The sequence below is a fragment of the Bos javanicus genome, chromosome 14 (assembly GCF_032452875.1).
Source record: "Bos javanicus breed banteng chromosome 14, ARS-OSU_banteng_1.0, whole genome shotgun sequence".
Lineage (NCBI taxonomy): Eukaryota > Metazoa > Chordata > Mammalia > Artiodactyla > Bovidae > Bos > Bos javanicus.
In genome coordinates this window covers 39697590-39721295 of record NC_083881.1, presented here as the reverse complement: position 1 = coordinate 39721295, position 23706 = coordinate 39697590, and positions in this window count along the sequence as shown.

The window sequence follows — 23706 nt, the reverse complement described above, 5'->3', positions numbered from 1 at the left end:
CTAATGTAGTCTTTGACAAAAATATTATTATTGTTTTAATAATATTTTATCTTTCTAATGTTCTATTTATTTTACTCAACAAATTATGAGATTGTTTTCAGAGTTTCATAAACAAAAGTGGTGAAAAAGAGAGAAAACACTTTCACCGTGCATAGAAAAATAGGCAGAATATTGTAAGATACAAGAAGGCATAATTGCATGCTTTGATATTTATGATGAAAGACAAGAGTCGAAAGAAAAATGACAAAAATGCTATCTTAGCCCTTTATGAAACAAAAAAAATCTGAAGGTCGTGCAATAGTAATTTTCATCATTCTTTCCAAAGCTTTGGCAAGCTTTGAAAATTCATATGTAATAGCAGCTAGCTTTTCTAAGTGAAAATACTTTGATATTATCCTGGGATACATATTCTATAAAAGGAAAAACATTATTTTTCACCCCATAAAGATAATAAAATTTTATTTCAGATCCTGATATTGGCTCTATTTAAATAAGTGTAATTTTTTTGGTTCATACAATATTATAGTGTATGGTTCTTTGTGTTTTAAACATCAAGAATAGTCATTTAAAAATCAAGGATTACATATGAAATGTATTCAATAATCTCTTGAAAATTATTCTGTTAAAAAATGACTTTCTGGACAGAGTAGGATGGAAAATTTAAAGGCTGTGCATTTTTAGCCTAATTCAACAGTGGATAATAACAAAATTGTGTAAGTACAAATTTTCTAGAGAACTTAAAGTGAAATATTCTAAGTACTTGAAGCTGTTTATAGAATCCTGTTTCTTTTACATCAGTGGAACATATAAGACAGCAGCCAGACATTTTGCCTTATAAAATAACTTATTTATATAGATTATTTTATTCATTGACTAAGGCTTTTATTATTTCACTCCAGAGAAATATTAGTAATAACTTTAGTTTTTTAATAAGTTATTTAATTATTAGTTATTTTATAAGTAAGAAATATTACTTAAATATTTTTAAATAATTCTAAAACTTGTTTTCTCCAACCTAGGTATATAGAAATGAATAAGTTTTACAGAACAATTAATTGTGCTAGCCTAGTCCTAATATAAGTCTAAAATAATAACTGCAGAAATAGTAAAGTTTTTTCACTTAGAACAATACTGTATAAATATCTGTTTACTCTGGAATTCAATTGTCAAAACTATGAGAGAGAGTAAGAAAGTTTGTTGTTATGTTGTTGTTTTTCTTTCCCTCACCAGCATGGCTTATTTAAACTTATTATTTTAAATAGGGGGAGCATAATGATTATTAGAAAAAGGAAACTATGACCCTCATTTGCCCAATTACCACTATATGAGTATGCCAAACATCTGGGCTTTCTATTGCTTCCATCGAAACATCTGTTACCTTTAGTTTTTTTCGTGTCTGTCATCCTTATGAAATTTCTCAGGAAGATTTTAGTGATTCTTTTTCCATCCTTTCGCTTTAATGTGTTTTAGCCCCACTCCAGTACTCTTGCCTGGAAAATCCCATGGACGGAGGAGCCTGGTGGGCCGCAGTCCATGGGGTCGCTAAGAGTCGGACATGACTGAGCGACTTCACTTTCACTTTTCACTTTCATGCATTGGAGGAGGAAATGGCAACCCACTCCAGTGTTCTTGCCTGGAGAATCCCTAGGGATGGGGGAGCCTGGTGGGCTGCCGTCTATGGGGTCGCACAGAGTCGGACACGACTGAAGCGACTTAGCAGCAGCAGCAGCAGCTATATAGTACTATAGAGAGTTACTTTCAGAGCCTCTTTATGGAAAATAAAAAAAGAAAGCCAAAAGCAAATTCAAAGTAGAATTCTAAATTCACTAGATACTTTACATGGGAGAAAACTTAAAAAAGTGATTACTGCTAAATAAAGTAGCAAGAAAGTCATTTAAAGTCATAACTTTAGGATGCAGTAAATTTACAGACAATGTATAGAGACATATAAATATATCCCCCCTAAAGTCCTGTCCTACCATTCCAAGAATCAAGATCGAAGCCAAACTGTTCATTTCTTTTAGACTACAACACAGTCATAACCTTAGGTGAAATATTGGTGCAGTAATCCCTACATTGTGTGTGCTCAGTCACTCAGTCTCTCAGTCATGTTTGACTCTTTGCAACCCTGTGGACTGTAGCCTGCCAGGTTCCTCTATCCATGGGATTCTCTTGGCAAGAATACTGGAGTGGCTTGCATTTCCTTCTCCAGGGGATCTTCCTGTCCCAGAGACTGAACCAGCATCTCTTAGGTCTCCTTCACTGGCAGGCAGATTCTTTACTGCTGAGCCACCTGGAAGCCCAATCCCCACATACCAAAGCAGAAATTTGATTTGACTAATTTACTATATAACAAGTTTTCAATTCAATTTTTTTCTACTTGAAATGTTTACTTGGAATACTCTTTGGGCTAGTATGCATAAAATTCCCGAAACATTTAGCCTTCTTTAGTTTAAATAATTTTCTCATGAAAATGGGTTGCTCTGATAACCCACTGACGAGAGGCACTGTGGGACTATGGTATTTTCTGTCATTGCCTGTGTTTGTTTTTGAGAGATAGAGTCTCTTATTACCAAGGAGAATGTTTTTCAAAGAGCGCAAAACACCTTTAGCTTTGATAAATTTCGCTGATTTTAATCATACTGTATTAATTACATTATTCTTTTCATATTTAAAAAGTGAGTCTTGGTTATAATGTAAAAGACTGTACAAAGCACAAGTTATCAGGCTGATCTCTGATCCACTTTCCCTAAAAGGTGAAAACAAATATCACAAGTTCTAAGGGGCAACAGAAGTCCCCATATTTTGAGTTACATAATTGAATTTGTAAAAGATTTGGAGAAGTGCCAGAGATAAGACTCTCAACATAAGCCTTTAATGGAAAAAAAAATGGTAAAATTTAAACTGCTCTTCAATTAGGTGAAAATGCAGTTGTCTTGATGAAATAGGCTATTAAGGTAAGTTTTTTAAAAATTTTCAACAGAGTTTGGAATAATGATATCCAGAAAGACTGATGCTCAATGTAATAAAAAAAATAGATATATTAACAGACAATAAATATCAGGAATATTTACTGAGATAATTTCAGAATATTTTAAAGATAATTTTAAAGATAATTTCAGAATATTTTAAAGCACTAAAAATAAGTGCTTCTTTTAGATTTGAGTATGCAGATACTTGGGGCTTCCCGGATGGCTCAGTGGTAAAGAATCTGCATGCCAATGCAGGAGACTCATGTTCAGTTGCTGGACTGGGAAGATGCTCTGGAGAAGGAAACGGCAACCTACTCCACTATTCTCACCTGGGAAATCCCATGGACAGAGGAACCTGGCGGGCAACAGTCCTTGGGCATCACAAAAAGTGGGACACGACTTAGCGACTAAACAGCAACATGTGTATACTTAGGATTGTCCTGAGAAATTTTCTGTGGATAATATATTTTGTTGATATTATTACAAATTAACTACTGTGGAACAAGTTTGGCAAAAGCCCCAGTCTGTTTGAGACACTTTAACTAAGTGGAAACTACTTCATCCCTAAAAATGTAGCCAGATTTTATCCCTAATCAAAGCTAAGTACCAGGATAAGAGTGTTTTCAATATGAACCACAATAAAAAATTGTAAAGTACTTTGAAGAGATGATTCAAGAGAGCTTGAAGTCATTAGCTATTTCCATGGTTATATTTTGGCGAAAAAAATGTTCAGTTTGTTTAGGGGGGAGCTGATAACGTCCCAATTCCACCAACCTATCAAAGCAACTGGTTAGTTTATGCACCCATGGGTGCCAGAGTGCCACCTAGTGCTAGTTAGGGTGAGCTAAAGGCACCTGACCCTCAGGGTGTAAAGAACTTAAAAACAGAACTCAAAAAGTGGGACACTTAGTGACTAAACAACAGCAACATGCATATACTTAGGATTGTCCTGAGAAATTTTCTGTGGATAATATATTTTTGTTGATATTATTACAAATTAACAACTATGGAACAGCTTTGGCAAATTTAATAGTTTAATAATGCTAATTATGAATAGCAGTTAAACAAATGTAAATGATTCCACTATGTTATTGGTTCTATTGTCATGGAATGCATATTTTCTTCAACTTGTCATTATCCTTATTTTAAAATCACATTTATATATATATCAAGTACAGTGATGTTCTGTTTAAACATTTATTATTTTGTGCTTCTCTCAAACTGACTCACAATACTCGCATTCACATTTAATTTATCACCTCATCTCCTCTCCATTTAACAATCTTCTCTAAATCCATTTACTTTAGCCAAAACATTCTAATAGCTCTTGAAAGTATTTCCCCTCCTGACAAAGCCAGCATAATGTTTCCAAATGCCTGAAAGATACTTGATACTTGGAACTTTTTACTCTACAACAACCTAGAAATGAAGATCTGTTTAAAAAATATATTAACCATGGATTCCTATAAAAATAAATTTAAAAAACAGTTAACTTTGACAATAGTTCCAGATTGGTTTCTTGCTCTTCACAACAGTTTCTGAACAATTTTATTATTATAATGCTGAAAAACAACTGTAGTTACAAACATGGAAACCAGTAAGCTCAATTTGTTTTCATTGTAGGCAAAGCACTGAACTGGAGTCAGGAGACTCATCTTAGACTTGATTAGCTTCTGCTTTTATGACAATGGTCCCTGAATTTCCTTTATTTCCACTTACTTCATCTGCAGAGTGAGAGAACTAGTTTTCAGCACAATTGCTTGAAGATCCCTGTTTGGAGATACCATGTCTGAGAAGGCAATGTTTGGCTTAAGAATTTTGATTTCTCCTTAGGAATTTTTGAAATCAATTTTATTGAGATATAATTCAGTTCAGTTCAGTTCAGTTCATTTCAGTCGCTCAGTCGTGTCCGACTCTTCGCGACCCCATGAATCGCAGCATGCCAGGCCTCCCTGTCCATCACCAACTCTCGGTGTTCACTGAGACTCACGTCCATCGAGTCAGTGATGGCGTCCAGCCATCTCATCCTCTGTCATCCCCTTCTCCTCCTGCCGCCAATCCCTCCCAGCATCAGAGTCTTTTCCAATGAGTCAGCTCTTCGCATGAGGTGGCTGAAGTACTGGAGTTTCAGCTTTAGCATCATTCCCTCCAAAGAAATCCCAGGGCTGATCTCCTTCAGAATGAACTGGTTGGATCTCCTTGCAGTCCAAGGGACTCTCAAGAGTCTTCTCCAACACCACAGTTCAAAAGTATCAATTCTTCGGTGCTCAGCCTTCTTCATAGTCCAACTCTCACATCCATACATGACCACAGGAAAAACCATAGCCTTGACTAGACAGACCTTTGTTGGCAAAGTAATGTCTCTGTTTTTGAATATGCTATCTAGGTTGGTCATAACTTTCCTTCCAAGGAAATATATATGATATAATTATCATACCATAAAGTAGTTCATTTTAAATGTACCTGGTGAGGTCATAAAACCACACACCCATGTAGCCATCACCTCAATCAACATTTAGAACATTTTTATCACTCTTGACACTTCCCTCATGACCCTGTGTAATCAATTCCTCCTCTATCCCCAGTCTTCACTGAATTTTGATTCATATGTTCTCTGTTCCTGCTCTGCACATGCCTCTTATTTCTCTTCCCTGCTTATTTTAATTTGTTTATTAAACTACAGGTTCTCTTAGGTGATTTCCAACTCAAATTTTTTAGGATTTAATGATATTTAAGTAATGAATTTGGTTATTGCATGGATCAACATGGCCATAGATAGCAACTATAATCCAGGTTGGTAGTCTTAGTCTTACCATCAGTTGTACACACAAACACAAATACCAGCAAGACAGTCTTATTAAATCACCAAAAAGATAAACATAATTTCATGTCATATTAATGATAGTAGTAGCATCACCTAAATATGTCAGTAAAAAATTTATTTGCTTACAAATCCAAGAAATAAAATCTTTCTAATCTTAATTTTGTAACTGGTAATAACGTGTGTTTTCTTTTTCTCTTACAAAGGTATTTCCTAGATTTAAAACTCAGATTGTGAGTTTTTTCCCAATGAAAGGAATCCAGATACCCTGAAAAATGGCTAGTTCCAGATATAAGTTAGGAAATATACAAGTTGAGATGGAGATATCTCACTTTTTCAAAAGAGAGAAGAAGTACCAAATTCTGACAAGATCATGGCAAAACCAAAACCAAAAACAAAAACGGGTAGTTTAGTGAGTTTAAATAGCCTAACCTGCAATAGTAAGAGTTTTGTTTTTTTTTTCTAATGAGTGAAATAAATTGAAACACACCAAAATACATTAAAAAATGAAAACTTAAAATTACTAGATTAAAAAATAACATTGCTCATTATGATGAGTATTACTAGAATATCAGCTAGTTAGTCTGAAATGGGTAAATACAAGGAATAATCAAGAATTTATTTTGCTTTTCTTGTATGCAATATAGTTTTCTGTGTGTGTGTGTGCTTAGTGTCAGTTGTGTCTGACTCTTTGAGACTATGGACTGTAGCTTGCCAGGCTCCTCTGTCCATGTGGATTCTCCAGGCAACAATACTGGAGTGGGTTGCCAGGCCCTCTTCTAGGGGATCTTCCCAATCCTGGGATTGAACACAGGTCTCCCATATTGCAGGTGGATTCTTTACTGTCTGAGCCACCAGGAAAGCCCATGTGTACTGAAGTGGGTACACTATCTCTTCTCCAGGGCATCTTCCTGACCCAGGAATTGAAATGGGGTTTTCTGCATTACAGGCAGATTCTTCACCAGCTGAGCTACCAGAGAAGACCTAGAGTCAATATAGTTTAGGGTAATGAAATAGTTGATGAGTATAGTAGCCTGTTAATCTCACAGACTGTGAATAAAACAACAGAAATTTATCTATCACAGTCTAGAGGCTAGGAATACCAAGATCAAAGAGCTGGATAATTTAATTTCTGGTGAGAACTCTCTTCCCAGCTTACAGATGGCTGGGCTCCATGCTATGGCTTCACATGTCCTTTCCTCAGTGAGAAGGAGGGTAAGCTCTCTGCTCTCCTCTTTTAAGGACACTAATATCATCATGGGCCCCCACCCTCATGACTTTCTCTAACCCAAATTACTTCCCCCCGCCCAAAGGCCCCGTATTCAAATACCAGCACATTGGTGGTTAGGCATTCAACATATGGGTTTTGGTGTTGCACAAACATTCAATTTCCAACAACAAGGGAAATTTTAAAAAATAATTCTAATTGCTGAATGCAGAAGGAAAGTAGGAATGATAAAACAGAAATTAAACATTTTGTAATCTCTGAAGAATTAAAAAATGTGCCTAGATAATAACCATTCATGGATGATAAATTTATGGGAGGGAAAAAGCTTATGGAGAAATTTTTATTAGAGGAAGAAGCATAACACTACGTGAACCTGATGATCCATCTTTAGCATCACTGAACTCTTACACGATTATTGGCCTTCCATTTCATCCTCTCCCTCATTATTGCAACACTAGCAGCTGTCTACTTACTATTCCTTCATGGAACAGGATCTAACAACCCCTCAGGAATCTCATATGATATAAACAAAAGTCCATTTCACCCCAGCTATACAATTAAAAATATCTTGACAACCTGTGCTGTGTTTAGCTGTGTCCGACTCGTGGCAATGCCCTAGACTATAGCCCAGAGAAGGCAATGACACCCCATTCCAGTACTCTTGCCTGGAAAATCCCATGGACGGAGGAGCCTGCTAGACTACAGTCCATGGGGTCACTAAAATCAGACACGACTGAGCAACTTCACTTTCACTTTTCACTTTCCTGCATTGGAGAAGGAAATGGCAACCCACTCCAGTGTTCTTGTCTGGAGAATCCCAGGGACGGGGAGCCTGGTGGACTGCCATCTCTGGGGTTGCACAGAGTCGGACACGACTGAATCGACTTAGCAGCAGCAACAGCAGACTATAGCCTTTCAGGCTCCTCTGCCTATGGAATTTTCCAGACAAAAATACCAGAGTGGGTTGCCATTTCCTACTCCAAGGGATCTTCCTGACCCAGGGATTGAACCCATGCCTCCTGCATTGGTAGACGGATTCTTTACCACTGTACCACCTGGAAAGATATCTTAGGTGTTTTATTCCTAGTTATAGCACTAATAGCATTAGTTTTATTCTTACCCAATATACTGGAAGATCCCAATAACAATATCCCAGCAAATTCTCTCAACACGTCACCATATATTAAACCAGGGTGATATTTCTTGTATGCATATGCAGTCCTATGATCAATCCCTAACAAATTAGGAGGAGTATTAGCCCTAGTCCTTTCAATTTTAACTTTAGCATTTACCCCACACAACCAAATTCTCCACACAACCAAACAGTGAAGCATAACCTTGTTGTCTCTTAGTCGCTCAGTCGTGTCTGACTCGCTTGTGACCCTGTGGACTGTAGCCCACCAGGCTCCTCTGTCCATGGATTTCTCCAGGCCAGTTCCTTCTTCAAGGGATTTTCTTGACCCAAGGATTGAACCCATGTCTTCTGTCCCTTGTTAAGTGTTAAGGGTGTTAGTCGCTCAGCCATGTCTGACTCTGCACAGAATACTGGAGTGGGTTGTCATTTCCTTCATTAGGCGATCTTCCCCATCCAGGGATCAAATATGGGTCTCTTGCACTGCAGCAGATTCTCTACTGTCTGAGGTTTCGGGGAAGCTCAGTCTCCTGCCCCCTGCTGTTGCTGCTGCTGCTGCTAAGTCACTTCAGTCGTGTCCAACTCTGTGCGACCCCATAGACGGCAGCCCACCGGGCTCCCCCGTCCCTGGGATTCTCCAGGCAAGAACACTGGAGTGGGTTGCCATTTCCTTCTCCAATGCATGAAAGTGAAAAGTGAAAGTGAAGTTGCTCAGTTGTGCCCGACTCTTAACGACTCCATGGACTGCAGCCTACCAGGCTCCTCCGTCCATGGGGTTTTCCAGGCAAGAGTACTGGAGTGGGGTGCCATTGCCTTCTCCTGCCCCCTAGGTAGTGTCTATTCTGAGTACCAGTAGCAGATCTATTAACACTAAGATGAACTGGCACACAACTTGCAGAACACCTCTTCATAATCATTGGACAACTAGCCTCTGTTTTATGCTTTTTCTAGTTCTAGGACAAATGGCAGTAATTAGCATAATTAGAAATAATCGCCTAAAATAAAGTCTCTGTGGTATGTACATTACCCTAGTCTTGTAAACTAGACAAGAATACATCTCCCCAAGACTCAAGGTAGAAGCTTGAGTTCCACTATCAGCACCCAAACCTGAAATTCTACTGAAACTCTTCCCTGGAATTTGTTACATGACATGTATAAAATTATTGAGAACGCTATTAGAATTAAGTGAAAGTGAAAGTGGCTCAGTCCTGTCCAACATTTTGCAACCCCATGGACTATACAGTCCATGGAATCTTCCAGGCCCAAATACTGGAGTGGGTAGCCTTTGCTTTCTCCAGGGTATCTTCCCAACTCACAGATTGAACCCAGGTCTCCTGCATTGCAGGCAGATTCTTTACCAGCTGAGCCACAAGGGAAGCCCAAGAATACTGAAGTGGGTAGCCTATCCCTTCTCCAGAAGATCTTCCCCACCCAGGAATGGAGCCAGTGTCTGCCGCATTGCAGGTGGATTCTTTATCAACTGAGCTATCAGGGAAGCCCCATTTGGAATTAAAATACTTTTAAATATAAACTACTATGTCTTTTGTGCATACCTACATTATCATATTGATATGTAAAATATTAATAAATACATATTATACTGTATTTGGTAGATTGAATGAATGGTCTCAATTCTTTAACCCTCTTTGTTTTCACTTTTATTGTCAAATTTCACTTGACTTGGTAATATGAATTGCTCTGATCAATGACATATTTGTGGAAACACTATGCCAGTTCCAAATCTAGGCTTCAAGAAATTTAATGGATTTCCCCACCTCTTCCTGTGTCTTTCCATTCTCTTGAGAAGAATTAAGCTTGATATTCCAAGTTGGATGAGAATCATTTCAAGCTGAGCTTTCACAGACATCAGAGTTTGATATATAACCACTCTCCTGATGTATAGATTAGTTGAAGCACAGGTGACTCACAGATCTATGAGAATAGATGCTTCTCATTGGGTACTACTGAGATTTCATGACTTCTTTCTTCATAAAAAAAATGTTTGGTAACATTCTTATGTTAATAGTTCACTGACACAAAATGAGATGAACTAACACTATACACCTCATGTTGTGATGCAATAGAAAGAATGTAACACAACCTACAAATTGTTCTTTCTTAAAATAATTGCATCTTAATCTAATCCATTCAAATGTTGAGAATAAAGAACAAGTTAAACAATGCCACAAAGGAACAGTTGAATATTCCACAAGTCAGGTGACTCTATTTTACCAAAATAAGGCCAAAAAAAGGGGAAAATGAAAAAAATAGAAAAATAGAAGACCTAAAGAATAAAACATACTTTAGAAATACATCAGCTAGTACACCTTAAAATCAAGTGCTATATGTCAATTATTTCTCAATAAAACTGGTAAAAAATTAAATTGGCTGAATGTTGCAAGTGGGTGTTGAGTACTATTTTAAATCAACCATTTTTAAGAAAAAAATGTTTGAGACAATCAAGGAAATGTAAATATGGAATGGAAATTAAAGAATTAATAATTTAGTTAGTACACAAAGCCATGATAATTATGCTTAAAAGTAGTCTTAAACTGTTGTGTATGTGTGTGCTTAGTCACTTAATCATGTCCGACTCTTTGTAACCCCATGGACTGTAGCCCGCCAGGGTCCTCTGTCCATGGTGCTTCTCCAGGCAAGAATACTGGAGTGCGTTGCCATGCCTTCCTCCAGGGGATCTTCCCAACCCAGAGATCCAACCTGGGTCTCCTGCATTGCAGGCAGATTCTTTACCAACTGGACCACCATTGGGGTTAACTCAAGAAAAGAAAACTCTTAAAAAGAATATTTTCTTTTCCTAAGGATATAAATATTCTGAAATGGAGTCAGTTCTTAAAAATATTGTTGTGGACAAAAATTAAATTCTAACAGATATTAAGAGTTTAATATCCCATGCAATAGAAATTCTAAGCTTTTATTTACAATGATCCCAAAATGGATAATGTTATGTGAACAGCCACTAACTACCTTTCAGTGTCATCTATTAAATAATGTGTAACACTCACATAATCATCACATGGTGGTTATTTACACAGTGCAGTGGCTAAACATGGGACACATTCTACCGAATTCTGATCATGTACATTTTCTGCATCCATAAGTGTGTATAATATGTATGCATATACACATATATGTCCATACATATTGCTTATGTGCTTTAAAATGATCATTCCTTTTACCAAAAAAAAGAGGAAATAAAAAATCAGGTTTTATTATGTTTTTGTCTGCTTTCCACATTTGATGAGTAAGTTCTGTAATAACAGCAAAATCATGGCACAGAGTAAATGCAGAAGCCAAGGTCTTTCAAATGATATTTATTTTCCTTAATATATAAAACTACTTTCTATGCTTATGTGATACAGTGATCAACTAAATTTAGAATGATGGCCTTCCAAGTAATGGTTGACTTTGTAGTCAAACTATGGTATATGAAAAACTTTTATGTATTACTTGCAGCATTTTTACCAAAAGTTCCTGTGATTTAACCATTTTATTGATTGTTTCAAATAATGCAGAGATGAAATTTGTCAAATGAGATCAAGACTTCAGAAAGAATCACAGAAATTACTATTCTGCATTTAGATTTATATTAAGACTGTGTATACACACAGTGGAATAAAATTAAAAAATGTGTATGTATGTTTATATTTTCTATTTGGCTTACCAGTGGATTCTAATAATGAGAATATAATGGTTGACAATAATTATAAACCCATAATATTTTCTCTCTCTTTAAGTAATTTTAAAAATTTCCATATTTTAGTTTCAGAATTTTCAATATGGATATATTGTATGTTTAGCCAATATTTTGTATATGATTTTACATTATAAGTATTTTCAGATATGATTATTCAGTGATGATACAGAAATTCATATTGGAGAATTTTGAAAATGCTATAATGCATTTGCCTAGAAATTAGATAACAAATACACATGTAAAATTACATTACAGCAAGAACCAATGGATAATCAAGATTATTTTGCTTCACTACATTATTTTGCTGAACTGAATATTCCTGAAACTAACTATGCAACAAATTAAGACTGAAACATTTTTAACCTGAGGTTATCACTGAAAACATGTTTTTCTTAATATAAAATAATGTCACCAGAAAATGACATTTAATCAATTTTTATAACAGTAAATATCAATTAAGGAGTCATAAAATCTAATGACACTATATAATTATACCATTTGAAGTTTCAAAATCATTTTTATAAAAAGTGTAGTAATCTCAATAAAAACATCTTGAAAAATGTGTTTTCTAATATCAAATACTGTTGAATCAGGAACAGTTCCGTAATGGTATTTGTTACAAGGGAATTTGTCTATATTATGAAAATGAATAGTATTTTCACTACTAGGCTTTAAAGTAGTAGTTTATTTAATTGTATCCAATATGATAGCCCTAAAAGTAATACCAATTCAGCATAGAAGAAATAGCACATATTCCTTATTCAAAAATTTGTTGAGAATTCTATAGTGTTAATCACTCTGTTATAATACCTAGGGAAAAATATTTGCCAGACATTTTTCTCCACTGGTCGTATTGGAATAAGGGATGGGGGAAAAGGATGATGTTATTTTTTCAACAATTTTTGTCTACAGTTTTTTTCTTTTTGAAAGTACTCTAATTATGCCTCTTAAGACCCTATAGAGACAAACTAAACTTTCTCCATAGTTCTTCAAAACAGAGTCTACTCAAAAATCAAGAGAGATTATTTGAGGCAAGGGCAAATTTCTTTCAGAAGTTTGAAAAGGAAGAAAGAGTCCTACCTTTTAGACCACTAAAGAACATCCATGTGCCACAATTTAATATTCCAGCAAAGTCTTATTACAAGAACTAACCTATTTGTGTTTACTAAGTTTAAAAAAAAAAAAATACCTCACTTGCACCACACTCCCCCCCACCTGCCTCAAAAAAACAAACTCAAAATAAGCTTCCATTTGAAACATCAAAAAAAGGGCAATACTTCTGAGAATTCCTGGTTGTTTACAAACTCAACATTCTAATGTTTTCATCAAAAGCTTATTCTGGGAAGTAAATGAAGTAATCTTTTTGGAAAGTAATAGGATTTTATTCTCATGAGATTCCCCCACAGAGAGGTGGCTACTTCCTTAAATCAACCAGTCAGGTATGATGATACCCCAAGTCCCAACTGCTTGAAGCAAATAAATAATAAATGAAGATGGTATTTGAGTCTGAAAAAATCTTCCGTGAGGTCAAGAACCTCCTTTTTGTGAACTCTGTAAGATGTGTCATGCAGAAACAGGAGTTAAAGGTTGGGAGCTTGACCACACACTCCACTTTGGCTTGTAAGCTGAAAGTTGCCCCTAACCCAGCACCAAGTGTATCACTGAAGTGGTTTTGTTTTTCTTTCTCCCTTTTTTTTTTTTTTTTAAATCTTTTTTCTCTTTTTAATGGTATGAGTTCTGCTTTCACTCCGGGATAGCTGAGAGTCAGAAATACTGGGGAAAAAAGTTAGCATTCTTACTGAGCACAAACCTGCTGCTAAGATGGTATTTTGTATTGATTTTTCCTGAAGCCTGTAATCTTGAAAGCTTGTAACAGAGGATGAGGTAAATATCATTTTATTTGCTCAAATAGGTTTAGATTAGATTGAGATGAAAAAGTAAGGACAGGCCAAATTAGGACTGAAAGCAGCAATTACAGATTATTGTTTCCAGCAGTAACTAGAATGGGTTATTTCACTGATAAAAAGGCTTATTGCAAGAAAGAATTGGTGATTTTCTTTATTTTCTAAAATAAAAATAAGTAAAAGATGAAATTAATACTATTTTTAAGTGTGGAAATAGTCAGACTGCTTTTAAATCAAAGCTGCATCAATTTTACCTATGAGTATAACCCCAAAAGTGAATTCTTAAAACACAGACTAGAAAACCAGCAAAATATATTTTTGATTATTCAAGCATATTATACGTGATATTATATTTAGTTTAAAAATTGTCTGAAGCCTAGAGCATAAAACCATAAAATAAGCTCTAAAATTAACTCCTTCAATCACATGATTTCAGGAAAAAAAATGTGTGCAAAACCATTCAAATGATACTGACAATAGGGCATGGAATTTAAAAGGTTTAACCATGTCTTATCTCAGAGTCTGTTTTATTTCTTCATCTTCTAAGCACTTCAAACATATAAGCTGTTATTCCGTCTTTAGATCAGTAACTTTGAATTGTTCTACCTGTCATTCTGCCGTGACTAGCACAGCTAGATGTCACACAATGATTGTTTGCACTTTCATTCTCTCACATTAAATGGCAATCATTCGGTCCTTTTGATTTGTTTCTTTTATTTAGCCCTGAAGTTTTTACACTAGAATCTCATTAAAGCTGAACTAGTGTACTCCTGTCAAAAAACTAATGGAAAAAAGTTTAAAAGTGAAATGTGTTCCCTGTATTGTCACTCCTGAGAAGTTGCATCTATCAAGATTTCCCAAGTTTAGCCCTGATTTATATTTTATTGAGTCTGCTTGTTTCTGACTTGCTCTCTTCCTTTTTATCTATAAAACGAAGAAAACCCAATGAAACCAGGTTCATTTATGTGAAAAGAAGGACATAAATATTTAGAAATATTTATCTTACCTTTAGTTCTCTACCTTATTAATTATATGTGTGTGTGTGTATATATATATATATATATATATAATAACACTAATTTTGACAACTAAAAAGACTGAATGAGCAAGGCAGTTTGTAATTATAATCTGGGTTCAAAAATAAATGAATTCAAATGGATACTTTAACAGCTTACTTAAAAAAATGCATGAAGCTCAACTTTTTCTTTCATAATCAAGAAAATGTTCTTATAAAGCAAATAACTTATGATCAAGGTGAGGATATTAATTATGACTAAAAATGAGAATTAGTAAGAAGGATAGTTCTTATATTGCATAGGATTTATTTATGCATAAGTATGTCCCATTGTGTTAAGAAAAAGAAATCATCTAGGTCATATTCATATAATCTAGGCACCATGGACAATGACAAATATATTCATTCAACATGAATCTCCTTTCATCATGTGCTGCTGTTCTGAAAGATAAGTGAAATAGATTGTGTGGAGGCTGATCTCTTTCTGAATTCCAGAAAATAAGATAAGTGTCTTCAGAATGCTGGCAAATTAATCCCAGTGAAATTAAGAACCACGGACTAAAGATCCATCCAAAAGGGATAAAAATGGCAAGGGTGATTGCTGTAATTTGAAAGGTACTTTTTCTATTCATGCTGTATTTGTTAGCTGATACTGTAACATGTTTTACTCCTAAATTCTTCATCCAGAAATGAGATAGCCAATATATCTCAATTGGATTCATAGATTAAATATAGAATATTCATGATTGCTAATGTTGCTGTTTATTTTTCTCAATATATATAGATAGGATTTGAGATTTGGAACTGCAACCCAATTTCATTTTCAATCTCCAATGTCCTTATACTTTTGTCTTGCATTTATAAAATAATTCTAATGGCATACAATTAAAAATAAATGTTCTAAATCTATTTCCTGGTTTAAAAAAGAACTTTAGTATATACATATATTTTTTCTTTTTGTCCCCTCACTTGTGTTGCATTATTTTCTGTACTATCCAATGCAGATAAATATTTTGCAATAACATATATAACTAAATTTCTAAATCACATAAAATTAAATTATTTACTAAGAATTATAATGTGTGTTAAGTGACAGATTTAAAAGATATTCCTAACTATTAACCTAATAAAGTTTGGAGGTTTAAATTTGAGAAAATGTACTGTGTGACTTAATGTGCACTTATGATTATATATATTAAACGCACATACATATACATAGAGATTGAAAATAGAAAATAAAATATGAAAGAAGTTATATATATAACATGAGTTATTATGACAAATAAAATTCATATAAATCTATATTCGCCATTTATCCACAGTTTTAAGTTTCTCAAATAGAGTGAACAATATTATTTTTCTGAGGTGAAAAGCAAATGTTTAGAATATGATTAACCTTATAATTTCACTTGACTATGTTAACCAGATCATGTTTGTTTGTTTTTTTTAAGTTCCGTCTGACATTCACACTTGTTAATGACAAAAAGCAATTTCTATTTTCTCTCAGTGAGTTGATTACACCACCCTGAACTAGAGAGACAGCCGGAATGAGTGATTAGCAGTCTCAAGATTAGACTTGAGAACTTGAATCTTTGGGCTCTTGTCCAGGGTCTTTCCACTAGGTTATGCTGCTGTTCCTCAGGAAACTAGAGCCAGACCCACCTGGGTGGCCTGGGAGATGCATGTGTTTCAAGGAAAAGAATGCTGCTTTTTTTCTTCTCAGAGCAATTTTACTTGAAAAACCAACATTGTCACTGCAACACTATTTGGATGAAATTTTGTAGAAATTGAGCATGCTGTGCCTTATACCTTGAACAACCGGAGAAAATAAATTTTTATTTGAATTAAGAAAATGCAAACAAATTGTTTCTCTGTAGTTGGGGGCCTGCTTGATTTTGAGGTTCTCTGCAGGTGCCTGAGCTTGTTTCTGTATATTAAACAAAAAGAAATACAGTAATGAAATCAGCAGGCAAATAATATAAACAGAACTGGTGAATGCTGTGACAATTTACCCAAGCAATTCTCCCAATGTGCCACAGTGATTATTCAAAATATCCCTGTTGTTTTCCACAGTCTGCTTAGTCCAATCTAAAAAATATGACTGATAAGTTGGAAGTACTGGCTGCAGTTGTGGAAAGCAGGTAGAAACCCAAAGGCAAAGATTCTGTGGTAGTATGGTAACATTACAATCCAAGGATACTATTGAAAAGATAAAATGAAAAAAAAAAATCTTTTCTATTCTAATATATAAAACTCCCTGTCTAAATTCAGGTTTTTGTGTTTTGGGTTTTATCTTTTGATGTTATAGTTGAAATCAATTTAAATTTTCTTTAATGATAAATATATTTGAAATTTCCTTTTATAGTTTTTCCTAATTTTGGAAATTAAAGTGCATTTGTTGGACCAAATATTCACATTTAATATAAGATACACCTATTATCATAATAAAACTATTAAGGAAAAAACAATCACTTGGAAATGGATGGATCACAACTGATTGACCTGGTTTTGTATGAAATTACAGATTATTCCTAGACACTTGAGCAAGAATAAAAAAGTACAGTTCAATTTGATATCACGTAAACAAGTTTAGTGCCAAGAGGAAACTTATAATTAGTCTTAAGATAGATTTTAACTTGTCCCCTGAAGGCACTAATACTCTGCTTTCTCAAATGCAGTGAACTAATAACAAACATGTTTTGTAGTGTCTACTTCCTATACATTAGAATATTATTAACCAGTCTCAAAACGTACAGAGAGCTATGTTGACGACTACAGTTTTACTGTGTGGATGGTTGGAAATTGACCAGTATTTCATAGGATATATATTTCTCTACACTTTGATTGAACTCCTCCCTTAAAATCCCAATTTCTACTCAGCCTCTTACCACCAGCCCCAGAATTTTTAGGAACAAAAACAAGTAGTTACTCAAGTTAGTCTGTTCACAATATTTTTAAGTGAAAGTCACTCAGTCATGTCCAACTTTTTGTGACCCCATGGACTGTATAGAATTCTCCAAGGAATTCTCCAGTGGAGTGGGTAGCCTTTCCCTTCTCCAGAGGATCTTCCAAACCTAAGAATCAGACTTAGGTCTCTCTCACTGCAGGTGGATTCTTACCAGCTGAGCCATCAGGGAATCCCGAGTACTGGAGTGCATAGCCTAATCCATTTCCAGTGGATCTTCCTGACTGGGGAATCTAACTGGGGTCTCCTGAATTGCAGGTAGATTCTTTACCAGCTGAGCTACCAGGAAAGCCCCAGTATTTTAAAAGTTTTAATTGATTTAAAAGGGCTTGTTTACATGGTTTGCACTGGGCAGTATAAAGCTGGATAGACTAGCATTTAATCCTAAATGTGTTTATAGATAGCAGAGGGAATTGGGTCTGTTCACTACTAACCTCACTACCATATTCCATCTTTAAATTAACTAAATATAATAAAATTCTGAATTTTTATGTGAGAAAAAGTTATTTTGTCTGAATTGGGATTTCAAGCAGTAAGTGAAGAGTAGGAATCCTTCATGCAGTGGGTATGAGCTAGATTTAAACTTGATAGACTGGTAGATCTTGAAAATGTAGAATTGATGAATGGAATTTTTATTATGAACATTTTGGGAAGATAATGTGATGAAGAAATATTGTATTAATGAGAAAATGCCCTAAAAGAGCATATCTTAGCTCACATTAATTCCAGAGTTGTTAAAAATAAGGTAGACAGTCAACTCTTCTACTACCATTCCAATTTATAATTGAGAAAAGTAAATTTTCCACTTTCTTGATTTTTCACACTATTGGATTAACTTGTTAAAGCCAAAAAAATGAATGAATACTGCTATGATAATAGTAAAGGCTACCAGGATTTACATGGCAACTATGTATCTTTTTTTTAACCAATATTCCTAATGAAACATGGTAACAATAATTATCAGGATCACTGCTGCAGTCCATGGGGTCACAAAGAATCAGACATGACTTAGCGACTAAACGAGACTAAACAAGACAAGAACAAGGATCGCTGCAAACTTAATCTTTTAAAATCTCAGTTAGAGCCTCAACTTCCAGGATAATCTTTTGTGATAATTCTTGATTGACCCACTTGCCTATTTCTTTTGAGGATTACTTTAGATCTTCAGTACTCTTCTCAAGGAGTCATTATCCAATATTTACCTCCGTCTTTTCCACCTTGCCTTCTCCCACATCAAAAAGATTGAGTGTCATATCTGAAAAGGAGGGATCTACACCTCTACCTAGTCAAGCCCAACCCCTTCACAAGTGTTTCAAGCCCTGGGCTCCAATCTCCTACCTAAATATTTCCTCTCACCTGACTTTCAATCAAAACACCTACTTGACTCCCTCCTTCTTATAAACCAACAAAGGAAAGAAGAGAAAAAGAGATAAAACTGCTAGATTCAGTTTGTATGTTGCCTCCTGTTGAAAACCTTCCATATACCCGGCTTGCACAGCTCTCGGTGCTCCTGCAGTGTCCATATTACTCCACTTTGAAATACCAGCTTGTGTGTTTGCCTCCTCTGCTAGACTGCTGGTGACTTGAGGTTAGCTAGGGCATTTGAATGGCTGTTGAGTTGCCAGTGTTGAGGAAAGTGTTGGGTAAATATTTGAAAAGTGAATCAAGGAACCAGTTTTGACTTTTCTGGTCCTTTTGACTCTTTTGCATTATCTAAATTTTCAGATATGAATATGCATTTTTAATATGACAAATGTAAAAATATTAAGGAGAATAAAATAAAGATGATTTTCCATTTAAGATGATGAGTTGAATGAAACTGAAGGCAGCCAAATCAATGGTATGAACTTTGCTTTTCTAGAAGAAACACAAAGGGAAAAAATGATAGGAAGGTAAGTTTTATAGGAAAATATGGAAGATGTTATAGGTCTGTTTTAGGAATAAATAAATATAGATGTAACAGATGTAATTAGTTCTATATTTTATATCTCATCCTTTCATACTTAATTGGTATCTCTTTTGCTATTTTTATAGTTTTAAATATTCTGATGACTTGCCAATACATTAGTGTTAATATTTATTTTGTGAAATAAGACAATTTACTTTGGAATACTTCTAAATGTAATCAATTAATTTTAGCTAGCAAATCTTGGGTAATAAAATAGCACCATCAAGTGGAAGCAAATTCAAATTCCAGTAATAACTACCTCATAGTGGTTCTGCAGTTTTTCCGGCATGTGGCTGAGGAGTTTACATTCATTTTTAGTGATGTGGTTGTCAGTTTAGCATTTGAGACACTCCCTAACTCAGTTCTACTACCTTCACTATGGGAAAATGTCCATTTCTCTTCTTTCTTTACTTTTCTTGTATATTTCCTCTCCCTATGTAAGTTGCTTCCACCCCTGTTCTTGTCATACTCTTAATTTCAAAGCTTCTGTTGCTTTTGTCCAGGTAACCTAATTTTCAGTAATAAATTGTTTTAGAATATTAACAATTTATCTTATTATACTTTACTGCTATATCTGAAACCAAAAAGTGGCTTATTAACAGCTGAAAATATTGTGTATGTTTCTTGTAGTATGGCTATTGATACATACAGAGTGTACAAAAATTGGACTTGATTTATTGGCTAATACAACATATTGAGTTTTCCTCCATATTTTATGCTAGTATTAAATAAGAAAAAAGCCAATTTTCTTTTTATAATAAAGATTTCATTTTATTTATTTATTTTTTTTAGATTAAAGTTAGCAAGACTGTTGGGCTAAAAGATCGAGTTTATCTCTAGTAAAATTAAGATAATGCTGAGCATAACAATACACCAGAGGCTACTATAGTACCAAAAATGTTGCATTTGCTCTCCCATCAAAACAAAAATAAAGAAAGAAAAAGAAATATGCTTGAGAGCCAATTTAATGAAATCTGAAAAGATTCAATTGGTCTCCCATTCATAAACATTGTTTTAGATTTATTCTCATAACTTTAGAAGTCAGAGAGGATTCCAAAATGATTATGATCAGAGTAACAGTTGGATTAAAATATCAAGACAGGTAACAAGTAACATTCACAGGAAACATCCATGTTTATGACTGGTTTTGTGAGCATCCCCCATATTACAGTAATTGTAGGGCATTTTAAGGAAGTCCAGGAAACTGTTTGAGGAATGCAGAGAGCCTCATTTATCAAACTCCATTTAATATTGATTTAGTATCATCTGTATCTTTTACTAGTAAGATTACCTTAAACAGAGAATTATAAAAAGATAACCCACAAGTATAAAAATTGAGAAACTCAACCAAATTGCTCAACTGTCTTCAGCCCCTGTTGAAATCAGATTGGTCCTTTTGCTTACAATACTCCTTAAGCATCTACACATTGTTTTTTACCTGTGTAATGCACTAGATTTCCATCTTCCAAAAACAGAATATTCTGAACCTTTAGGTAATAACCTGATTAAAAGCTTCCCTTATACTTTTTGCTTAAGGCAGAAGGGGTTGAATAGTCCTGTTTACAATGCAAGACAATTGCTTTTTTTTTTTCCTAAAGCCCTAGTAAAAATCATGATTTAACTTCCCTTTTTTCTGTGACACTGTAAAACACAATGGCCCTTGTAAAGAGCCTTAGAGATGCCTCTAGAAATATTAGCTCATCTATATGCCCTAGACCATCTAATTAAATAGAAATTGTATGTCTTCAGTATAAAACTCCCTTTGATTAAAGTTAGGTCTGGGAATAGAGCTGAGAAGATAATGAATTTCAGTTACCCTATCTACAAAAGTTGTGGTGAAATGGCCCTTTAAAAAAAATCTCTTAAAACTCAGATACAAATAATTTAATGAAGAGAACTTGAATTTTTCAAAATATTGCTGAATTCAGCTTCAAACCCTCAGTCTATTAATGAAGCGATGTTTCCTAAAACAATGAAGGCTTTTGTAGCCTTGCAGATGCATTTCTGAGAAAGATTTTTATTTAGTGTTACATTCCATTGCCCCTACTTCCTCCCAATAACTGTCACTGACTGTCAGTTCCTGTGTGGTGGTGTTGCCTATGTTGTCAGATCAATTTTTAGAGATAGGGCAAAGTCACAGTAAAATTCAGTAGGGTAGAAAACCCATTAGTGTTGAAGGGACTATATGTGTGTTATATTTTTCAAAGAAGCAAAGCCAGCAGGAATATTAATAATGATAAATTCAAACATACAAACAGGCAAAACAAACATCATCAGCACACTCTTCTGTGTCTTGGTGAAAGATTGGTGAACATTAAAGAGCAAAGATGGTCTCCAAAACTTTGGAAAGTGGCATTAGAGGGATGTAAGAGAAAGTTGTTATTTTGTTATTTAATCACCAAGTTGTGTCTGACTCTTTTGCAACCCCATGGACTGTAGCCCTCCAGGCTTCTCTGTCATGGGATTTCCCAGGCAAGAATACCAGAGTGGGTTGCTATTTCCTTCTCCAGGGAAGCTTTCTGACCTAGGGATCGAACCCAGGTCTCCTGCTTGGCAAGTGGGTACTTTGCAACTAAGCCAACTTGGGATGCCTATGGGAGAAAGTACAAAATTACAAAAAGCCAACTGGCTATGATCTGCTTGGGCCTTTTAGGATTAATGTAGCCAAGTTTCCAAGTCTGGAGATTTTTGTAAAGTGCCTTCATAGCTTTTGCCATATATACAACTATCACTGGGATTGAGTATATAAAGTGAATTTGTCATAGGAAAGAACTAATCCTACTCTGCATTGCATCGGTTCCTTTAACATTTGTGTTCTATGCCTTTACTACAAGATAATCAGTAAAGAGATGTTGCTTATAGCTTAAAGTATACATGATGCCCCATCTCTAGCAACCCTGCCTCCCATGCTTGAACATTAAGCTAAAACACCTTTGCTTAGCTCACAGGAAACATTCTGGTCAGGCTCACTTGTGAATGGCTGTAGGAAAAAAGAAATTAACACTTTTCTGGGGTCTGGTCTGAACCAGGAAATATTTGCAGCAACTTACCACCTTTTTATTTTACCTCCTCACTTTTCTTCATTTTGTTCTACAAAAGAAATTAGCATTCAAACCTGGACAAGACAATTCAGGACACTAGTCCACCATCACCTCTGTCTGCTGGCTTTCCAAGTAAAGTCACTATTTCTTGCCTCAACAAGTCATCTCTCAATTTATTGGCCTGCCCTAAGTCAAGCAGTATGAACTTGAACTCGGTAACATATTTATTCAACAATTTTCCTTGCATTTACTCCATTTGTAACCGTAAGTAAATTTAGCTTCAACCTAAATGTTAACTTGTATGAAATCAAGTGTTTGATGTGATAGGTTTTCATATATATATGGTGTATATGTAAAATTTTAAGATAGAAAAAAATTTTTAAAAATCTGCTTAAATGATCTCATGTGCTATTAACTCTATTTATACCACAATTGGGGAGCGGCAGGGTCCAATTAACTATAGTTCCATAAAGAGAGAATGCAGAGACTTGTATTCCAAGGCAGAGAAAACAATACTGAAATGTCAGATTAACTCAGTCTGGAAGTATTCTGTCCTGTGTAGAGGCCTCGCTAGGGAAGGTACAACACACATGAGATCACTGAACACGAGAGCAAGAAGACCCCATCATCAGTCAGTCTAGACCCTGGTTCATATGAGAGGAAACAGAAATGCAAGAGAGGTAAATCGACTCCCTTTCTCCCGGTTCCCATTACAGGGTCTTCTACACTGCAACATTCTTGTTGGTATCAAAAAAGCAAACATGCATTACTATAGAACTGTAAAATTCCCAATTCTTACATCAATAAACATATAAATATAGTTTTTAAAGATATGAGATAGTTAAAGCAACACAAGGTAATCTATGTAATGATATCCCAACATGAAGGCATAAATATACAAATAATTTTATTGTGGGACAAACTCTGTAGTGTTTATTCTACAATAATGATGATTATACAATTGC